Source organism: Lasioglossum baleicum, chromosome 6 (assembly GCF_051020765.1).
Source record: "Lasioglossum baleicum chromosome 6, iyLasBale1, whole genome shotgun sequence".
Classification (NCBI taxonomy): Eukaryota; Metazoa; Arthropoda; class Insecta; order Hymenoptera; family Halictidae; genus Lasioglossum; species Lasioglossum baleicum.
The window spans coordinates 3,167,335-3,188,941 of record NC_134934.1 but is presented as its reverse complement, the minus strand read 5'-3'; the positions used below and the strand labels follow the sequence as shown (position 1 = coordinate 3,188,941).

The 21,607-nt window shown below is 48.4% G+C and overlaps 1 protein-coding gene across 4 annotated transcripts in view; it reads right to left on the bottom strand.

Moving 5' to 3' along the window:
• LOC143209766 (uncharacterized) overlaps positions 1-20,026 on the bottom strand; it is a 206,475-nt gene extending 186,449 nt beyond the window's left edge. For 3 of the 4 annotated variants that reach the window (XR_013009143.1, XR_013009142.1, XR_013009141.1), the window contains exon 1: positions 19,287-20,026. The gene's annotated coding sequence lies outside the window, so the exon portion shown is untranslated. The remainder of the gene's footprint in view (positions 1-19,286) is intronic. The other variant, XM_076425879.1, reaches the window with a different exon arrangement.
• Between the last annotated feature and the right edge of the window lie 1,581 nt (positions 20,027-21,607).

Here is a 21,607-nt window from a genome sequence, read left to right as displayed (position 1 = left end):
AACACATGTTTGCTAGTGTTTTGGGAAACAGGAATTGATATGTTATCTGAAAGATGGCAACAAGTTGTTACGAATAATGGAAATTATACAATATCATTGTATGTTTTCATTAAAATACGACTGAACTTTCCCTTCAACAGCAATTTCAATTGCAAACCTACAGTAGATTTGAAGAACTGGCGATTTGGGTATGTTGTAGAAAACAGAAGTTCAGCTTTAGACAATGCACGAAGTATCGTCATGGTGTTGATCCAACAGCGACTTCTCCGTTCCGCGCCGAGGTATCGCGAAACGAGTCGACCACCGTCACAATATCTCCATCGTTATCTGCTTCGAGCGATCTAATTTATCGGTCAGGTTGTTCGATCGGGGCCCAACATTTTCGTGTCTCTTGCATCAGGAACGCGCCCCGATGATCATCCGCAGGATCTGCGTCGCGCAGGAGTATACAGTGACAGATTAGGGGATCGAGGCTGGTCGTTGATGCGCGCGTATGTACGTAGGTGTCGGCAGATCGGTATCTGGCCCCATCGAGCCGGACGTGTCGGTTCCCGGGACCGTGAAATGAAATTTGACAGATCGGATCGACGTCCGTCCCCCTTCCGCCGCCTCTCTTCGCATCTTTCGAAGCTCTCTTGCGTTCTCTCGCTCTCGCAGCCTGTCCCGAGACTGTCTCGCTTGGTTTGGTCGATTTCACGAGAGCTCGAGAGCTGTAAAATGGCGTGGCTCGCACCTCCAGGGTGCCCCACGGGCATCCAACTCCCTTCAACCGCTCCTGTGCCCCCCCTGGCCAGCCTCGTGGGGCCGTACACCCCATTTTATACAATTCTCTTTTATCTGCCACCTCCCTGCCGCCGGTTACGCTCCCTCGGGGCGCAGTTCAAGCGGGCCTTCTTAGTTCCAAGCCGACACCTTTTTACAAATACATCACACGGCCTTCTGCCCTCGCCGCCCCGTGTCCTTTCTCTCGTTCCCTCTCTCCTGAGTTCTCTTCGTCTCTCTCGCCCCATTCAAGCGTCACGGTACCGTAGTGGGTGCCACATTTGCCTAAGCGCGTCAAACGCTTCGGGCCAGTTCACGCTTGCTCGCAGGTACTCGGCCACGAAGACCCCCACCGGTTATCAAAGTGCCCCTGTTGATGGAGGAGGCGTTGTGTTGCTGAGCACGGTGACACTCTTTCTATCGCCCGTGTTCATTCATGATCATCTTATTGTCCAGTTTGGTATAGTATTCTGAAGGTACGTGTTCACGCCAGACTGCTCTCAAATTGTGAGTGGTCCGAGAAGATCCGCGAATTCCGTGAATCTCGATGCGGTTTTCGGGGAGACGGGAGCAGGAGGTTTGGAGAGAGAAAGAAATGAGAAAGAGGAGCGTCAGATTTTGGACGAGCGTGTGCCTATCGATCGTGGAGGACCTTGATGCGCCGTATCGTTCCGTGCGGCGCGGCGTCCGCACGGTCGGTCGGTCGGTCGGTCTCATGCTGGAAGCTTTGTCACTCGAAGCACGTACTCGGGGCAAGGACCGACGCCGCAAGCTCTCCTCTCTCCTTGTTCCTCACTCTCCCTCTCCTTCCTCTAGTTTTCTCTCTCTCTCACACACACACTCTCTCTCTCTCTCTTTCTCTCTCCAGCTTTCCCAGACCCTCCTCCCCCAGCAATGGCTCTCTTTCTTGCTTGCTCTTATCGCCCTACCTTTCTAACAACGCGCCATTGTGTTCCGCCACGCTGGAACCCTGTATATTCCTTCACGCTATGGATTTTCCGAAAGCGTTTCGCTGCTTCGCGGGCACCATGCGCCGCCTCGCCCTTTTTCCTCGGTATCCACCAAGCCATTCGAGCCTCGAGCCGGGAGAATCGTGCGGAAAATGTCATCGGGAACGCTGAAAGCCGTCACCTTGGCCACCCGGAACGTCTCCGTCGACGAGGAAAAGAACTAGACCGATAGAACCGTGGCCCTCGCTTCCGAACGATACGCTCCGTCTTGCGCGTCGACGCGGTTATTCCATTAACCTGTAATCGTGGACGTCGAAATAGTGTCACTTTTGCGCTCGCGTCGCCCCGAAATCCGCTCTGTCAATGCTACTGTAGTTCGCATAAGGGTACAGATATGCAAAACCTTTCCAAAGCAGTATTTCATTTGCCGCTTTCAAAGTTTGTTTAATAACTGAACCCAATATTATGGCGTGCGTATATATGATAGCCTTTCTAAGTACTTGTAACCTACATGCCTAAGGGTCTTCTTAATCTTTTTTTCTTTCCCACCATGTTACTAACGCTTTCGTTATTCACTATACTGTGGAATAGTCTGTAATGTACATTATGTGTAGTAAGTCTTATAAAAGTGGCGAAGAACAAATGTAATTAAATGCGACTGTTTATAGTGTTATAGTGTTTATAGTTACGGTCACCTCGCCGCTTCCTCTATATTTCCGTACCAGTAGAGGCTCGGTTAGGAGTTCATACGATATTCGCGACTATTTCAGAAGGAACAATAAAATGGACCAGTTATTTTCTCTTTGCCGTCTCTTCGTCTCTGTTCGCTCCTCTCTCATTGTCCACAACAAGAAAAAAGACAGTCGGTTAAAAAACTCGTCGTCGATCCGAGAGGGCTTTATAATTGCCGCGTAACGAGGCTCTCGAAGATTAAATAACAGCGATCGTCCGGAGCCTGCTGCGCCATCGGACAACACCTCGCGATCGCGATTCACGAAAAAACGCACCGACCGACTCTAAGGACTTCATAATTCGCGACGGATCGGTAACGAGCTCGGTATCGCGCCGGGCATTCCGCTCGAGCTTTTACAGACTTATGTTTTGCGGAACGTCGATCGTACAATGTTGAAATTTCCAGAGCGACTCGTGGAAGAACGTTGAATCGATCGTGGGATGCGATCGATAAGCTGGAACGCGACCCTCTCTGGCTTTCCTCGATCGTCTTATATTCTACTAATCTGTCCGTGAAAATCATTTTCTCGAAACGATGCAAACTATAGCCACCTACCGTGCTCCGGTACTAAATCAGAACCGATTTCTTCTAATCGGAAACCCGGTTTACGAATTCTACAAATTTATCCAATAATTATCAATGTAATTCTAATTGTTTTCGACGAACAGTGCACAGCAGCAGATCGGCACAGCATTCCCATCGCACGCGATCAATTTGAGCCTCTTTTTCGATCAGCTGGGACGTTTCAGGGCCACTCGGCGTGCGATCGTCGCTGATAGATCGACGATACGGCTTCCATTCTCGATGGCATTGTCGGTTTTGGTCGGTCGACGGGCATTGTTTAGCATCCCGCGGATTCATCGGCGTCTGACTCACGCGATCGGCTTCCGCCCGATCGGATCCAGCCGTCATGTCGTGGCCTCTGGTTTTGGCGAGGTGTAGAATCGCGTCATCGGGTGCCAAGCTTAAAACCCCGAGCGTTTCCTCGCGCCGAATTGGGATCCGCTTTCGCAATGCTATTCGGAGAACTCGATCATTCGACGGATTAATCGTCGACTCGTATGGTTAATAATGGACCCAGACATCCTCGCGGAAGAAATCGAAGCAGCGATAGCTAATGGAAGCCAAGAGACAGTCATTTCGAGACACCGTGTATGTTAGGAATGACGGTCTCTCCTCCAGATATGGCGAAGACCCTCTTCCTTTGCACGCTTCGCTCCCGAGAGGCCAGACAGTGTAGATTTCAGATAGGTAGAGGAGAATGCGCGCGCGTGCACACACGTACTGGTACACCTTCCTCGGGCCGAGTACGGGTGCGTAAGGTGGCCGTCGCGAGGAGAGGCGACAAGTCGATACCGTCACTTTTGTTCCATCGAGAGACCCGTTTAAAATTCGACGCACGAAAAACCGCTGGCCGAGTCCCATCGATGGCCCTGCGAGGCCTCGACGCGTCCTCCAACAACGAAACGCGCCTAGGTCTCTCAGCTTTCTCCGATTCTACGCGGGTTTCGCTTTCAAAATCGGCCCCGGGAAACCTACGACACTCTTCTGCCTTCGGTTCTTGCTAAACACTTCTAAAATCCCATCTATCAAGCCAGCGAATGTGTTAGGATAGAGAGTATAGTCATTGTACTGCAAAGATTCAGAGAAATAATCCACGAAATCGACCTCGGGAAACTGCGACACTCTTCTGCCTTCGATTGTTGCTAAACACCTCACCTCCTAAATCTCATCTATCAAGTCAGCGAATGTGTTAGGATAGAGAGCATAATCATTTTACCGCTAAGTTTCAGATAAATGCTCCACTAAATCGAATGTTTAAGTGCACTGCTTGTTTACGTAGTTATTTCAGTAAGTACAGGTATACGATCACTAAATTGTGCATTTTCTTGCAAATCCCGAGTTTCATATTCCCGGCAGATTGTTTCAGAAAAATTGGAACGGGAAAAAAGAGAACCTTATCGACTAGAAAATCCTTGGAATTAAAGTTAAAGTGAAAATGCTATATATAATACAATGCTTTCAATATACTAACAATTTGTAAGTGGTATTAATACACAGCGCTTCATAGTCTATCAATCACAGTGACAGACGCTTACTTATTGTCAGTGAACGTTGGTTAGATATATTCAAAACGAGTTCCAATAATTCGCGTAGGGTTATTATATTTCAAGGGTGGTAATTCAGGAGACTTCATGAAAAATTAATTTTCTCTACCGGAAGCATTATAATAGATTTCCCGATAACTATTTTATATCAAAGATGAGCTTAAAATATTCTTTTAAATGATAATCCTTAAAAAATTGTTAGACATTGAAATTATTATTGAAACGTTTATCGAGAAAACCAAATAACTTTCAGTCAGATAGATTTACAAGCCATTAAAATGCCAGACCACGGATAGTTTATGAAGAATATTTATCATACCAAAAACTACCCCCGATCCATTCGAGTAAAAACACATTATGCCCACCCCAGTAAAAGCATTGTTCAAGATTCATGTAACTTTCTCTTGCTTTTAAACATTAGTAATTAATTTCTCCAACTCGGACATCAATTAGCTCCCACTTATCCTCATTGCAGATACCGATTAAATTCACACCGTACTGATGCTTCTTTATTAACACACTCACACTTTCTCTTATTTCCAAACGTTACTAAATAATTGTTAGCAACTTCACTGCATCCAGACACCAATACTCCCCACCAATTATGTTCGAGAAAAAAAATCTGCAGAGGCCCAAGCCTTCGATTTCCCGCCAAGCACAACAATCCCCGGAATTTTCCTGGTTTCCACGTGGAAAGTGTCGCGCAGTCACACGTTCTCCCCGTAGCTCATCGGCTTCATGAAGTTCCCTTCCCACGATCTCGCGGGGACGCGCGGAATTCGCCGGGAATGGTAACGCGGCTTGGTGGCAGGAAATAATAAAGCGATATCCGGAATGGGGAAAAAATTACCGGCGTATTAGCGGCGGTCGGCAGGGGGGCCGTTGACGTCGGAGAGAGAGAGAGAGAACGAACGAAAAGAACGAAATGAGAAGAACAAAGAAAGAGAGAAGAAGATGGAGAGAATGCGGAGGCGGAGAAGGCGAAAGAACGAGAGAGCGATATCCATAACCGTGCGGCGTAACGCGGTGTACGACCTAACTGGAGGTCCCTATTGGGCAATAACGCCCTTCTTCGTAACATAGTGGCACAATAACGTAGGTTCTTTATGCGAGTACAGGGCAAATAGATCACATTGCTGACTAATAAGCCCGCTGGTGCCGGTATCTCCCTCTTTCCCCTTCTCCTACTTTATGTCTCTCTCTCTCTCTCTCTCTCTTTCTCCCCCTCTGTCGAAAGAAAGTCTCCCCGTACTTTTTCCCCGTTTCTTCCGAAATTCCTGTATCAATAGCTCGGCAGGGGGTGTCCGGCATTGTGATGTAAATGCCCGGCAATCTATCGGGCTCATTATGTCGCCGAAAAAACCCCGGTCACCCGCCAGGACCTCCTGAACTCTGACTTCCTTGTTTTCATGGGAATTCGTGGAAATCGTGCCGGTTCCGAGGTTGCTGCTGCTCAATATCGATGAATATCGAGGAAACTTCGTTCCCCCGAGTCGTCAAACTGCGTGGCCGTTGTGTTTGGGAATAGGTTGACATCGATTGGTAGAATCTGGGGCGGGGAAAGAGTACTGAGGTTAATTTTCCGGTTGGATTTTCTAGGTGAACCACCGTAATCGCCTAAACGATCTGACTAACGAGCAAGACACACCACGAGATCACGAAAACAAGACGTAATAGAGGACCTCGAAATTATACCGATACTCTACTGGAAATTTATTGAATCAACTTGCTTATTCAACCTCATGACAGCTCGAAGAGATTCTTGTAAGAAGCGATTTTCTAGAACAAGCATAACAGTTAGAAGACGCAAGGCTGACTTTCTAGGGTCATCGAAGAGGATCAGAATCCAATAAAACGCTCTGAAGCAAATCCAAGGACCGTCCATCGCGGCTCAGAGCAATGTTGATCGTTGTCCGGATCGGTTTTGCGATTGAAACCGGTGCTCGATCAGCCGTTGACGGGTCAGCCGGGAATCGTCGTCGTCGTCGCGGTCCGAAATTGGCCCGAGGACCGTACTAAAGGGTAGTAACGACGTAACAATGACCTGGGTAGCTATAGGGTGGGTGACTCTCGTAGGACGGTGGGAACGGCAATTCCATCTCGGGCCGATGGGGTTGCCCTATCCCGGCTTGCCAGATAATTAGGCCCGGTAATCGAGAGACGCTCCGAGTCCCGAAGTATTACCGGTCTCCACGATTTAATATAGACTGACGGGTCTTCTCTGCGCGTCTCTCGCCTCCAGTGATCTCATCATTCGAATCCTCGTTGACCTGACCGTTCGAACGATTACTGGGGTCCATCTTGCAAATCCACCCGTCGATTCTTTCTCCTCTCTTTTTTTCTCTCTCTCTCTCTATGAATCCTGCATCGAACCGATCGGCAGCAATCAATTCGAGACATAGAGATACATTATCATTTGTAATAATTAGACTGCGGATGTTTATGCAATTTTCAAGTTTTCTAGAGAAATTTTAAGATAGTGGGACCAAGTGAAATCCTATTTTCATTGGTAATAGCATTCTTAGATCGAAAATAAATAAAAACCGTCGAATTTGATACTCGAGTATTTTTAAAAAATTTTTATAATCCATAAATTATTTATTATATTATCTATTATACTTCCTTGAAATTCATTATTGTTAATACGAAAAGATTTTGTAACTGAACTTTTATAACGAAAAAGTTTTTATCACGCACGTAAAATCCATGGATTGCAGAGATCTAAGAAAGCTGACTTTAACTCAAAAATTAAATTAATAATATATAATTAATAATAAATTTCTTCCAACCTAGAGTATAATTCCATTCTATATTAATTTTTTTTCTTTGTACGAATATAAAATTGATATAATACCTCATACAATACTTAAACGTTTTGATTAGGTTTGAACATATTCAATAATCAAAACAATATTTTGAATAATGGTACAGCAATTTTTAGTAGTGACTTTCTCTCTCTCTCTCTCTCTCTCCCTCTCTCTGAGTCATCACTCGAGTGCCAAGAACCCTTAGGTTAACCGCGTAAGTCTAGAATTTACTGTATTTGATTATTACAAAATGCTTCATTCTGGAAAAATTCTCATCGTACAATGAGGTCTGGGTTACATCTAGGTTAAAACGAGAAATTCGATCCGAAAGATACAGATCGAAGTTATACGAATTATGAATATCATTGGTCCTTCACGTGCACGAACGATTTCTGCAGGCCAGCTGACAGAAGTCGATGCAGGCCGATCGTCGAGAATAGGCAAGTTTAGTATATCGCAGTAGGTGGCGGAGCTAAGCTAGGCGGGCTGCAATCAATACTGTTTCGGTATTACGATGGAAACACTCTCTCTCTCGGAAACAGCCTACGTTCCACGACGGACACGAGCGAAACGAGAGGGCAGAAGACGCGCGGAACGAGGAAGCCGCGAGGGGCGAGTCGCGATAGAAAGAGAAATAACGAGAGACAACGGAGAGAGAGAGGAAGAGACAAAAAGGGAGACCCGACGAAGAGAGACGAGGAAGGAAAACGACAGAGGGACGAGGGGACAGAGGCTCAGACCACGTTTCGTGGTCCGCATACTGATAGGTCCGGCACTCCGTAGTATGTACGGAGAGAGAGCGTCGAAGCCCAAAACAGAGCTGTTGCCGTCTTTGGTAAAACGCGAATGGAAAACACCGGGGACGTAACCCTGAAGAGCCTACGACCGCCCAGTCGCCGGAAATTCGGGAACTATAGCGGCCACGAGTATACATATTAACCGGTCGCGAAGACGGTCGGACGGGCCTTAGACTTATCTTTGCTCCCGGAGTTGTGATAAGGTTCATTAGAGACGCTGTTTTTTCTTATTCACTTTCTCTCTGTGCATTGGATAACTAATTATTAATATTAATGTATGTTAATCGCACAATGGTGCGATCATCAACTACTAATTTACTAATAAGCAATAGCTAACGATTACTTAGAGCTGTGACTGATTTGCCATTTAGTTATCACTAACTAATCAAAAAGTTTTGACTAATGACTATTCTGCTATGACTAACATCCAAAAAGGCCATTGGTAATTTTTAAATATTAACTGATTGTTGCCCTATTCTGCCTGGAATGTCTGTTACCTAGTTGCCTATTAATCGTCCCATGTTTTATTGCTAGGACAGTGTCACGATCAGTCTGAATCCTTCAAAAGAGGTTTCAACAGACACTGTACTTGATTTTTAAAAAACTGCCTATTTATGCACTAACCTTCCCACGCTGTAATGCTGTCACAGTGTAACCCAGTGCTTGTATAAGTAAACAAATGGTGTATGAACTGTATAAAAGTAACAGCTTCTCGAGTGTTGTTGAAGATTGTAGTACAACGAGGTCTGTGATCAGGCTAGATCGTTCGAAAGGGATTTTTATTGGAGGCGATTGTGCCAGGTTCGAGGAGCCAATGGGGGGGATTTTTGGCGGCTCGAGTAAACGGGCGCAGGTAGCCCGAAGCTATGGGGTTGTAAGAGGTGGAGGAGGGTCAGAAGAGACCCTCTTCCTCTCTCGCGACCGAGCACACACAGTTCGTTCGTCGGTTCGTACGGCTGGGTAAGTGGGTACCCACTTCTGAATTGGCTCCCCTCGTTCCACTCGTTGGATCATCGTCGTTCGCCGAAAATTCGATCATTATGATTGCTTATGATGTAAATGATGCCCCGCGGCAGCAATTGTTTCCGTCAGAACGAGCTCGGGGGGCTGCTGCGGGTCCCGATGGTGTCGTCGCGGGGCCACGGGACGTCGACGAGCCCCGCAAATCGGTTCCCCGGGTAATGGGGTTCGACAGGCTGCTGGGGCAGGTGCAAAAGAAAATCTTGTTCATCCCAGGATCGATACGTCCGACGATCTATCATTTTCCAATTTTTCGAAACAAATCACATCGATGGAACAAACAGAAGCCTGTATAAGTTGATTTTCTGCGTTAAGTAGGCGTGGCTTGTCTGGAAGGGGCGCGGCTTTGTTGCTCTCGACATCGATGGAGCTACTTATATGACATCTCGTCTGTCTACACTGTGTATTTGATGACATTGACAACGATGTTTTCTATTTAAAATTGTCAAAGAATAAGAGTGGCTCCATCGATGTCGAGAGCAACAAATCCACGCCTACTCAACGCAGAAAATCAACGTATACAGGCTTCTGCCTGTTTCCTCGATGTCAAAGCGGCGAGGATTTAAAATGCAATTAAAATGGCAGTTTCTACAGGGTGTCCCAAAATTCCTTCAACAGCCGGAAGTGGGAGGTTCCTGAGATCATTTGAAGCATCATTTTCCTTTGCAAAAATGTTATCCGCGCCTTTGTTTAGGATTTATTAACGAAAAACACGGACCAATCAGAGCGCGACCTAGACGCGAGTTGGCACAGTCGGCCAATAGACAGTTGGCGCGCCGGGCCGACTGTGCCAACTCGCGCTAGATTGGTCCGTGTTTTTCGTTAATAAATCCTAAACAAAGGCGCGGATAACATATTTGCAAGGGAAAATGTTGCTTCAAATTATCTCAGGAACCTCCCACTTCCGGCTGTTGAAGGAATTTTGGGACACCCTGTATAAAAATTTCGCACGAAAAATATACGAAGAGTTGTCCATATAAATTACGGGAAGAACGAATGCATCAGCCTAGAAACCTGCTTAAGATGCCTCATCCGATTGCTGATAATGAAACCATCATAGCAAGACGCTCGTTCTAATCGGCGCGCTCGATCACGACCGGAGGTTCGCGCATTCGTTTCGTCTGGATCTAAATTAGGTCTGGATCGCGTGTCGCATTCTATACGGTGTGTTGTCCGCCTCCATTACATTGTATCCGGGGCTTGTTCCCGTGTTTCGCGGGCCGACGATAAAGACGGCACCGTTTTGCCGTAGCTCGAGTGCCTGGCTCGGGGCAAACGCAGCGGCAGGAAGAAGCTCGGAACACGATCGTCCCGGGCTGGTATCGCAAAAAGGAGAGGCACGCCTGCAATTTTCGGGACGGTCGCGAAATAATGATGATCTTTATCCCTAATGAAATTAGTGCTGCTCCTCCGTGGACCGCAGGAATAGACGTCGTACCGTGAAATTACTGTAATAGGCCGGCGGGACCCCGTAGATCTCCCTCTCGGACTTGTTCCACACACGAACCACCCGAAAACCAGCCACCGACCAAAAAGAGAGAGAGAGAGAATACGTCTCACGTATATTTTTGCGTCGATTTCGTGGCAACCGCTTCTCGGATCGGCTACGAAGCGAAACGCGGAACGATCCCCTGGCCTATTTAAGGAGACCGCCTAAATATAGTTCGGTTTTTTCCAGCGGAATGTGAAATTACGGTCGTAAAGATGCGGGGGCAAATTAGACGGGGATCCAACCCTCCGGGCGTCTTCTTCCGATCCTCTACGAAACTCCTGGCACGGTGGAGTTGCGAGGTAGCAACGCCCCGAACCACCAAACACTCGATCTACCATAACGTACCGAACTCTCCTGAGTGTTGGGCCTCGGCATTCGATAGCGGAATTGCCAGGGATTGCCCTGTGGGGCACTATCTTGGCCCCAGTGGAATCAAGAGCTATGAAGGCCTTCTTCTATCATGGTCTTCTTAGAACGATCTAAATACACCGTGAAATAAGTTTAGTACTTTTTTTTTAGAAAGTGTAGGGCCCAGGCTGAAAATATGAGCATCTAAGCCACGCCTACTACAGCTCGGCTGACGGCCGATAATCGTGGTCTCGCCAGCTTTTTCTACAACCAGAAATCGAATATAAAATGTCTACAATGCAACTAACATGAAAAGAGAAGAGATCGCAGGTTGGTCGACGAGCTCTCAGGGAAAACGACCAGAATTTCGCGTGCAGGGTTTATCGGTGGCCGATCACGGTTTGCGACTTGCGACGGCAGAGAAGAAGATCGCGCTCTAACAGAAGCGACGAGGAATATCGTCCGGTCTTGTCTTGGCTGGTCGGCTCGCGTCCATCCAAACAGCAGCAGCAACAGCGTCGCGTCGCGTTGCGTCACGTCATGTCACGTCAGATCACGTAACGTCGTGGGTCCGTCGCGTCGCACGGATCGGCAGGAACGAATCTCGCATCCGGTTGTCGGGTGTACGCGTCGTACGATCGCGATAAATCGACAGCCGATCAAGCGTCACGTAACTCACGTACGCGAGAGACCGAGAGGCCTGGCAGTCGGGTTTTTCTTCGGCTGGCAGTCCGGTGTCCGGCGCTGACTGATCGAAGGAATCCTCCTTCGAGCCGAACGAAGCGGGAACGAGAAACGGGAACGCGAGACGCTCGCTCGTCGCGTCGGGAAAGTAGGCTCGGAGCCGAGCAGACATTCTACGCGATTTTTATCGAACGCCGCCAACGAGAGTCGCCTCGCACCGGTCCTGGCCGACACTAAGCGTCAGAAAAATCAGAGACATCGTCTTCTCGGTCTCCGGTAATTGAAGATTCGATGAGACCCGGAGCGCTGAGACCGCGACCAGACCTGTCGCGACGACACCGCGGAACCCCAAGGATTGAATTGCAAATCGAACGGTGAAACGAAAGCTTATTACCCAGAGTCGGACTCTGGAAACTAGGCTGCCGCGGTCCTCCAGCGATTTCGAGAGAAATTAACGCTATGACGATCAGATCGCTGGTCCTAATGCAATTCTTTACGTTATGTTTACGGAGGAAACTAAAAACGATTATACCGGGTGTTTCATAATTTATGGTACAAATGAGGTCGGGTCGATTCTTTGGTTGGAACTAATAAAAGAATAATAAAAAATTAATAATTCCGATCGTAAAATACTCTTGTTTACGTGGCCCAGACAAGATCCACGTCAGAATCCGAGCAGCATCTCCAGATTTCAGAAAGCTGCGGTTTCTTGCAACGAGTTGCCGAAGAACGATTTCGTCATCGGTCACGGCGGTAGATCGTTACCGTTTCAGACCAGTTATTATTTGTGCAACCGCCGCGTCGGGATTTATGCCGGATCGGTAGAGAGGATCGAAAAAATGTTGCGCAACGTGCCGCGCGACACGGGAAACGTCTCTGAAAGGGACTGCATGGTATGGCATGGCAGAACGCGATCATGTTCTCTGCATCACATGGTCTGTCGGCGGTCGGCGCGGCGCGGCGGCGACAGGTCCGTCGACAGTCGACCGATCGGCACAGGCCCCGTTATTGCTTATTGCCTATCGTCCGTGCGAGCCGGCGCGGCGTTCGATCGCGGCCACGCCGACTAATTGTTCCCTCTAATTGACGAAGTTCTCAGGCTCTCGGACGCGGCGCAACACGCACGCGGCCGACGAACACGTTTCGAGCGCGCGAGCACGCCGCGCACCGTGCTCCCGTATCGACATCGTTTTCTCTTTTTTCCTCGGGGAAAAAGAAGTCCGGCCTTCGGAATTCAACGTGGCCGAGCGCCGCCGGTTTCTCCTTCACCGAAATCGAGTTTTGGATGGTTGGATCGCGGGCAACGAGATTCACTTCCGGGGAAAATCGACGCCAGACAGACTCTTTCGGGCCGACCACAACAGAAAGAGAGAATAAAATGTTCAAATGTTAAATTTCACTTCGAAATTTTTGATTTTGTCTCGAGAATATACAGGGTGAATCACGAAGCGTGATCAATAGACAGCGGATTGTATGCATTTATGACAAAAATGAGCAGGTGAAATTTAAAACAGTAAAAAGATTAAGAGAATTGAATAATACTGTTACATTATTCTCAACCGGTTACACAAATTCGAAAAGAAATGTTTATTAACCGATTTCGAAAAAGGAGGAGGTTACTCTATTCGATCTTTATGTGGCTTTTTTTCGCTTTTTTTTCTATATATGTTCACCGATTACGCCGAGATGGATGGACCAATCGGAACGAAACCTTCTGCATCTTGTAGAGTATGTCCCCGGGATGGTCCCGTGAAAACAAATTTTGCATTTTTTCATTCTTTGCAGTTTTTATTGCAAATAACCAATAATACCGAAAAACCAGCCTACGGTGTTCTACAAATTCTGCTCGTTCCACTAAAAAGTGCGAAATAAAAAAATTTTATAAAAAAAATTAAACCGGCTTAAAAAAAACGCACTAAAAAAAGCACTAAAAAGTATGAAATAATTTCCATTTAATTTATGTGAATACACACGCACTTGAATACAATACAATCTTTTCGGAGGCGGCGCAAAATTGAAAATTTTCCAATTGACAGATGTTGCTGATTATGATTTCATTGGAATATGGTGAACTTGGAAATCAGTAGGTGGGAAGAGAAGATACATTAGTATGTGAAAACATGTTGAAGAATTTAAGGATTTTCGTAATTTCCAGTGTCCAAAAACGGTGTTTCCAAAAAATTGTATTGTATTTAAGTTCGTGTGTATATTCACATAAATTAAATGGAAATTATTTCATACCTTTTAGTGCATATTTTTAGTGCGTTTTTTTGCATAAAGATCCGCTGTCTAGTGATCAACTTGGATTACTCTGTCGCTAGTAGTTCGATCAAAGTCTACCTGCATACTTTAAAACATAGAAACGTTTTTCAAATCAATATCAACGACCTGAACACATTTTTTGAATGTAGAAGAAATAATTGGACTTAGTTCCCCATCCAATGTATGTTTCCCGAGAACTATGTCAATTTGAAATGTTTTCGTTCTTTGAAAAACTATGCAGAATTAATTTTTTTTAAATTTAACTCTGAAGACCCACGGTACTTAAAATTTCTTTCATTAGAACTGAAGTTCGGAATAATTTTCACTCACGTACACAGTTCTAGAATGAAATTTTGGTCTTCTCTCCAGGCAGAATTCGTTGTTTGAGAACACTATGCGGTCACGCAGCCGTGAGAACCTCGTCGAGCGTGAACCGGCATCCGCGGCCGACTAATCGCCGCCCGTAAGTGGAATTAAGATATCAGCGGTTCCGATGCGGCGGATAACGAAAGTGGAAAAGTGTCGTGTCGCCGCGCTATTTCGCGGCTATTTTTCGCGTGTCCGCGAACGATGCGAGGAATTACGCCCACGCACCCCGTGTGCGCCCCTCGCCACGAGTAATTAAACGGGAGCATGCCGTTGTCGTTGATACTTTCCGCGGTCGCGTGACAGAGGTTTACGTGACAGTTGAGCGCCGAGAATTCGCGACAAATCGCGCTTCCGCGATCAACTTAACCCTCCTCCTTATCAAGCCTATTCGTCGATTCGCAATGTACAATACATACAAGCGTGGCGAGCCAGGCTTGCGCGAGAATGGAGAGGAATGGATTGGAGAACTTTTCTTTTAATTGTATGTGTAATTAAAGGAGTGAACGTTTCAATTAATAATTGTTTTTGGTTGTTCATGACTAGACTGCGGATCTTTGTGTGAAATTAGGTAGATGAAATTCGAAGTTGAAAAATTAAAAAAATTAAAATAATTAAGGGAAGATATAAAATTCAATGTAGTTTCTATCTCCTGCAATCGATGCAAACAATTTTTATTTTGCATAATGATCCGCAGTCTATTCATGACACTTAACCGGCTCTTACGATGTTTATATAGGGTTTACATTGTTGTCTTTTTTGTTATCGGACAAAGGTATTGAAAACAAATCCTTTCTAGTGTTTATTTACTCTGATCCCATACTCTTATTTCCCGATTCCCGAGAAAAGAATAAATGCGAGTCTCGTGATTGTTGCGCGAAGCAATTACTGAATGGAGGACCGTAAATCTTTGGAGTCGAAGGCGGCCGATATTCGTCTCGGAAACCACCCCTTGTTCTAGCGGTAGGGGTGGCGAGAGAGCGCGATAGGTAAACGCGCACGCACTGCGGACGACAGCTGTCAAATAAATGTTGAAAAAAGCGCTGCCCGAGCGAAATTTCGAGTGGGACGAGCGAGAGAACGAACAGGGGTGCGTGCCCACCCCACTAAAAATACCCTTAGCCCGCAGGGCAAAAGGCTCTGCACGATTTTTCCACGCTTCGAACGGTCGATAAGTCATCGCCGTTCGCCTCGCGGACTTAAAAGTCAAAAATTCACCGACCCTTTGTGTCCAGAAAATTTCAACCCCTTCTTTCGAGCTTGTAAAATTGTCTTTTTAATCCTTCAACATGTATACCGGTCATGCAGCATCGGAAGATCAAATATCCATATCAATGGTCATTTTGAAAAAAAGATTAACCCCTATCTACATATGTATGTACACTGGACAAAGAAAATTTTATCATGGACAAAAGTGTACACAGCGGCACACGAACGCGAATGAAAAATTTCTGAAGGCCAATCAATGAAACCAGGCCAGAATTCGGCCCACAGAGACCGCTTAAACTCCTGTTGGACCGTGTAATTATTTCCAGCAAATTTCCCGGGATAGAATTTACTCTAAATGCACAAAGATCGTCAGCTCGGTAACAAGCTTCCGTATTATTCATTTTATCGAGCCTCGTCGAAATGGCATTTTCCAGCAATCAATATGTAGGAGCGATCGTCGTAGACGTAGACTCACAATGAGCGGGGAATTTCTTCATCCCCCCGGTGATCTATTAAAGTCGAAGCAGCCCTCGTCGAAGTCGGGGTGGTTGGAAAACGAAGAATCTCGAACAAAAGAGCGAAGGCTCGTCGATCTCGCGACGAATAATCTTCCGGTATTAATGGCGGATCGTCTGACGGCCAGCGTATTTCACAGTTCAGAGGGTGGTGGACAGGGAGAGGTGGGGTTGGTTGGATAACGCGAACGAGGCGCGAAGTTTATTCGCGTCTGGCTCTTGTCCAAAATGTTCCCCCGAAAATAAAAACGGAATAACGCTTCGTTACGTCCGCGGCCGGTTCTCGGCAGAAGAACCGGCTGGCATTTCGAGTTTAACGAAGTAACGGAGAACGGGGCGTCCCATGGCGACGCGAAGAGAGAGAGAGAGAGAAGCACGACAGAAAGGCGGGGGTGGAAGAGGGTGGCCAAGCGAGACCGCCAAGGGGCAAATTTTCGAGGGTGGTTTCGCGCGTCAATGGTTTATTAAGAAGCACTTGTTTAAAGGTAGCCCCATTTCGGATCCGACAGCCAATTCGACCGCGACGTCTGTGTCACTCGCCTATACAAATGGAACGAGCGGGTCCGCGGAGGGTGGAAGAGGGTTGCGGCGGGTCGAGGGGATACGCCTCACCCCACGGCGATCCGTCGTGTCGCCGTAATTGAAGTTATTGCAATATTGTGTCCTGTCAACCCGCCTGTCCTCGGGCTTCCTCGTTCTCTGTTCTTTCTACGGTCTACTTTCTTTCTTCATCGCGTCTTTCCGGCTCCTTTCCAGGGATCCTGTGTACCCCACGTTCTCTACAGCCGAGTTTGCAGCATTGTGTAACACGGCCACGCCTGCCCTAATCTCCCCGCGGGAGAGATAATACTCCGTGGATACAGACCGCGAGCTGCGATGGATACAACGTTTGATCGCGAACGGTGAACAGGTTAAACCAGCGACATTCAAATGACCTGTTTGAAATTTTACGTTTTTTCGACAATGTAACGATTCTTTCATCGGAAATGATTGAATAAATTTCTTCGTTCAAGCATATATTATTATACAATAAACATTGCACACTCATTTTCATAACGCTAGACCAGCTACATTTAGTGCTCAGTAGGTTTTGTTTAAGTTAGGTGTTAAATTATGCTTCCGATGACTGACGACTAGACAGTGGATTTTTGTGCAATATACAAATTGTCCTCGAAAGTTCTCTGTTTCATCTGAAGAATAAGACAAGAACAACGGCATAATGGAGGGTCAAACCTCATTCCTTGGACCACGGAATACAAGTGTCGACCCGCGACGCGTGTCACCGTTGCCACCATAGAAAGAAAGGCAGTAGCTCGGCGTTTCTACCCGGGGGCAGTCGGGGAATTGAATTCGGGCCGTGAATAACGACTAACAAACCGCAGTTATATCGTAAAAAGCCATGCACCGGGATGAGAATTAATTCTGGGGCTAGCACTCCACCCACCGTAGAGCGCCGCCTCTCTCTGGTCCTTTCTCTGCGCGAGACCGCGAAGAGTCCTGTCCCCTCAGGTCTCTCTCTCTCTCTTTCTCTCGTTCTCGTTCTGTCTCTCAGTTCCAACTGGAACGGTCCCAAAATTCAATAAAGGCGAACCGAGTACGAGTCTCTCTCTCTCTCTCTCTCTGTCTCCCTTTACCCAGCTTTCGGGGAGAATCCTAGGAGCCCCGAAGTCATCGCGCGAGAAACGGGGGGGACCGGTAGGGTGAGGAGGCGAGGGGGGTTGGACTGGGGGACCGGCACGCTGCATACATTAGCGAGGACAGGGTGGAGGTATTGTCTGAACAAAGGGATCGGCTCGTACCTATCGAAAAGGCGATTAAGCGAGGATAAAGTTATACCCCCCAACCTCTTCTCTCTCGCCCTGGGTGTCGTCGATTGGTTTCGCGTTAAAATCGATTTCCAGCCGGCGCACGTGCGACCCGATCGATCGGACGCCGCAGTTTTTCCGGTTAATTAAAAAACGCAGACCGAGCCGGCCGCCGGCCGGTGAGCGGCGGTTTTCAAGATTGAAGCTAACGCTTGAAACGTTCCGACGAAAGTACAGTGATCATTGTACCTTTTCCTGGTGCAGCTAACTGCTACGCTTTTCTTAAAGCCTTATCATTTTCTTTACAGTTACAGTGGATAAAACGACTTTATCCCGAAAAATGTCGTAGAAGAGAAAAGAAAATTTATATTTTTTTTGTGGCTTTTACAATACGTTCAGTAATTGATTAGATATGAATATATTTAATAATGTAAACAATATGTTGGATAATGGTACAGGAAGTTTTAGTAGCGTCTCAGAGTCACCATTCGAGTGGTAAGGGTTAATAATGTAAACTATATTTTGAACAATGGTGCATCAATTATTAATGGTGCCTCAGAGTCACCACTTGAGCGCTAAGGGTGGAAGAGAATGAATGCGAGGGGTTAAAGGAGAGGTTGGTAGATGTTTTGGCAAAGAGTGATGACGGAGGAGCACGTGGTGCGCTGCCACGTGGCGGACGGAGAATGAAAAATCGGCGGAGGCCGCGAGCGGCCATTAAACGGCCCGTTGGAACGGGGCGAGTGCGAATTCTTTTCAGCCGGCTTCGGATGATGCGATAAAGCACGCCGGGTAACGCGAGATACGACCAATTAGCCCGCGTGCCAAGGGCACGATTTAGGTCCGCCCGAGGACCCGTCCGCAGACGCTGCCAACCGATGATTCGAGGCCCGACAACGGCCTTCCGTTGGCTCGCATATTGCCCGCTCCCGCCCATAATCTATAGCCCCTCGTTTGTTTTCTCTCGTCTCGATTCGCGGGAATAGTCGCTGTTTTCGCCGCTTATTTCGCGGCCGGATTTAATTTCTTGCTGGCGGAATTTATAGCGCGACGGGACGCCTTCGGTCGAGAAGCTTCTTTCCAGCATGCTCGCAGCAACCTTCATTGATCAACAGCCTGTTTAAGGAAACCAGACTTCGACTTCGATAGACTATTAAAATAACGACTTGAACAATGATCACCAAAGTGTCATCAATAAACATTAAATGACACTTAACGAAACAGAGAAATGGCAGCAGACGTTCTCGCGAGCATGTACATCACGCGGCTTCAAGGCTACATCGATTCCATTCAGGATTCCATTTCGAGGGCCGCTCTACGAAAGTGTGCGAAACGATCGGTCGCGCCACCACCACCGCCACCACCGAGTTCGCCAAAGAAGAAAGAGGGGAAAAAAAGAAAAACTAAAACGCGTTCCAGTCCACTTACCCCACGTGGTCGTGACCGTCGACTCGCGATATCCTTCCCGTCGTCATACGTCCGCCTCCACCACCTCTCTCTTCCTTCCATGTTCCTCTTTCGCTAGTGGTTCGCGCGGCTCCTCGATGTTTCCGTCTCCCTCTCCCCGCCACTGCTCGTCACGATCCCGCCCCCACCCGCCGTCCCAGCGTTGACACTCCCTCCCCCGTGCTCCCGGTGGGAAAGCTCACCTAAGGGATCCGACGGCTTGCGGGGGGCGGGGTGATGCGGAGGGTGGGTGAGTGGGGAGGTCTGTAGATCGGCGACCACGTGACCGACGTGACCGGAACCGCACGAAACGCGGAACCGCGTCTCGTGCTGGGGTTGCCGTTCGTTGTTCGTGGTCGCGGTTTCGGTCGTGGTTCGACACTCGCGTTCTCCTTTCTCGCGCGGTTCCCCTCGCGACCCTCCCGCCTTTCCGCGACTCGCTTCTCGACCCGCCGAGAAGACAGAACAGCGCGGCAGGCTCCTATCGCGACTCTTTCGCCCCCTCCCCACCCCACGGGGCACGCGTGCCGCGACCGACCAGGAGGGATTCCTCCGAGTTTTTGTCTAAGCGGTCGACGAGCCGAAAACTCTTTGCTCGCGATTCCCCGAGCGGTGGTGGCGGTGAGAAGCGTGGTGTGCTAGCGACTGCTATCTGCCGCGGAGCGAGTCGGCCGCGGGACTTTGGTATACTGGGAGTATGGTAAGTAGCTACACCCCTGCCACCGCCGCCCCTTCCTCCGCTCTGCTCCGCTCCACCACTGCCGCACGCCGTTCCCTCGAACGTCCCGAACCCGCGCCTCTCTCCCTCTCCCCTCGCCCCTTCCGCCCCGCAGACACGAAGCGCGGCTCCGCGTCGAGCCGCTCGCCGAGCAGAGCCGATCCTCGGCTCCTCCCCGCCCCCGTCATCGGAACCGACACCGCTACCGACACCGTCACCGACGCGACGCCACATTCACCCGATCGCCGCCTCATACCATCCACTACCCTGCCCCAACCCGACTTGTACCCCTCTCGCTACCAACCCGCGTTCTACTCTCCGGGCCCCCAGGGACGTATCCATCCATGATATTATATATTCCAATCGCTGGCCCGCCGATCCACGGATCCCGCGGTTCTTCTTGATCGTTCGCGAAATGCTCCACGAGGTGTTCCGCCGCGTGGAGGACATAGTAGTTGGCGTTGGGGTTCCACGATCTGAGTCGTTAGCAATCCTCGATGATCCTGAAGTTCACCTCTCGATCGAGTTCACCCTCTGGTCCAATGCTGAATGTACTACAACTAAGTTCCGATCGTCAACCGTCTCGATCACCCTGTCCCAGTTCGACCATGATCAATCCATCAGGCGCAACGACCGTCCATCACGCACCTGCGCGATCGCCACCACCGCGTCGCCCTGACCAAGCGTACAAATGACAGCGTTTGCATGCTAACATATCTATTATAATGGCGCCGTTTGTTCCCCTTTCTCCTCGTTCTCTCCCTTCACCAACGCCTGACGTCTCTCTCCCTCGCTCTCAACTCATTCCCTCTTTGGGTCCACACTACTCTCTCCCGGTTGCATTCCGTTTCACTTCGACGCGCGCATAAATTACCCGCTTTCAAATGCAAAAGTATGAATGAGACAAAGTTTTCCCCGCTATGATCCCCTCTCCTCTTCGAGTTCCCTTATTCTCTTCAGGTTCTCCAGGATCCTCGATTCTTTCCCTTTCCCCAAACGCGAATCTCTGGGTCTCTCACGGCGCCCGCACTCTCGGTACTCCTCTCACGACGGTACACTCTCCCGGATTCCGTGGTTGCGGTTCAGCAGAGAACATCTGCAACAGGAGAGAGGAGAGGATCGAGGAGAGGAGAGGAGAGAAAGGCTCTGCGGGGAGGCAGAGAACGGGCTGACAGAAGCACGTAGCCCCTCGAGTTCAGGTGTAAGCGGCGAACTCGGAGGTGGAACCGGTAGAACGAGGAGAGAGAGCCAGGAGAGGGCGTTTATTAGCAATTGTAATGCAAGATCGCGGAATGCATGGGATCCCCGCGATGCCTCGATACGACTGTCCCGGTACGCGTGTTCCTCGATGCATCGCTACCGCTCCGGCCAGCGATTCAGCTCGCGCGAGCTGCTTCCGAGGGCTTTGTGTGATCCTAGGATTCGGATTCCTACCTACCAAACCCTCCGACAGCACCCAAAATACCGGAACAGAGGTCGCACGACTCCTCGATGGCCTTCGCGAGCCACCTAAGTGTCCTTCTTGGTGATTCGTTCATCTCTCTCCCATTCCCCTCCGATTCTACCCTAGAAAATTCACCTAGTT